Source organism: Cebus imitator, unplaced genomic scaffold (assembly GCF_001604975.1).
Source record: "Cebus imitator isolate Cc_AM_T3 unplaced genomic scaffold, Cebus_imitator-1.0 Scaffold267, whole genome shotgun sequence".
NCBI classification, from domain to species: Eukaryota; Metazoa; Chordata; class Mammalia; order Primates; family Cebidae; genus Cebus; species Cebus imitator.
Window position 1 is genome coordinate 228,787 of NW_016107582.1, and position 1,067 is coordinate 229,853.

A 1,067-nucleotide genomic window follows, 5' to 3' on the forward strand; every position below is an offset into this window, starting at 1 on the left:
AAAAATTAATCTCATAGTTCCATCCACTATGCCAATCTATTAACTGCTAAAAGTTTCTTGCATTCATCAGCAGGTCCTTTTAGGAAGTTCTCTTGATTGCATTAAAAGCTTTTGGTAAAGTCAGGATGACTGCCACCACAGAAATAAACCCACAGGAACTGGAGCCAAGTCACTCGTTGATTTATGTAGGCAGTTGGAGAGACGTGCATTTGAAAGGGTATGGTACAGAAATAAAAGAGAACGCTCAGACATAAAAAAAGATTAAAAATAGAAACGTTTATGTTTTATTGAGCAATGTGAGAATGCCACAGTAATTCACCAATAATGCCACTTGTTCATTTTCGATGAGCAAGGAAGCAACGAAAAAGTATGTTTGCAGCCCAAGATAACTACTTACCGCTTCTGTCAAAGGGGAGCCTTCCACTCCTCTGGATCTCCGCTGCTTTCCTTTCCAAGGCCCCTGCTCCTCCAGTTACCCCTGGTGACTTCCTGTTTTGGTTTCACTTTCCGGGCAGGCTGTACTCTCTGGGATAACAGAGAGGCGTCCCAGCAGCAGCTGGTTCAAGGATGCTGCATCTTCAGTCAGACACCAGATGGAGTGTCTATTTTATGCTAGCCTGGCAATTCTGATTCCTGAGCTTTTCTTTCAAGGAGCTGTATGGGCCAGATGACACAGGCCAGGTGCATTGACACGGTTTCTACTGAACCAAGTTCAGCAGAAAAACCACAGCAATAGAAGCTGGAGATTCTCTAGCCTACAAAGCTGAAGTTGACTCTCATATTCATGTCAAATTTTTCCTCTTTAGCACATTATTCTTTTACTATAACACAGATCCCACTCTAGACTGTCCTTCAAATTAGAGAGAACTAAATTGTGTATGGTCCTGTTTCTAGTTATGGTAAGCTTTTTTCTCACCGTAAGTTATAAGGGTCATGGTGGTGTCTAGTAATAATTAACACGAACATCGACTCTGAGGCTAGAATGCCTGGGTCTGAACCACTTCCTAGCTATGTGACTGTGAGCAAGTTATGTGCCCTCTCTGTGCCTCAGTTTTCCTTATCTGCAA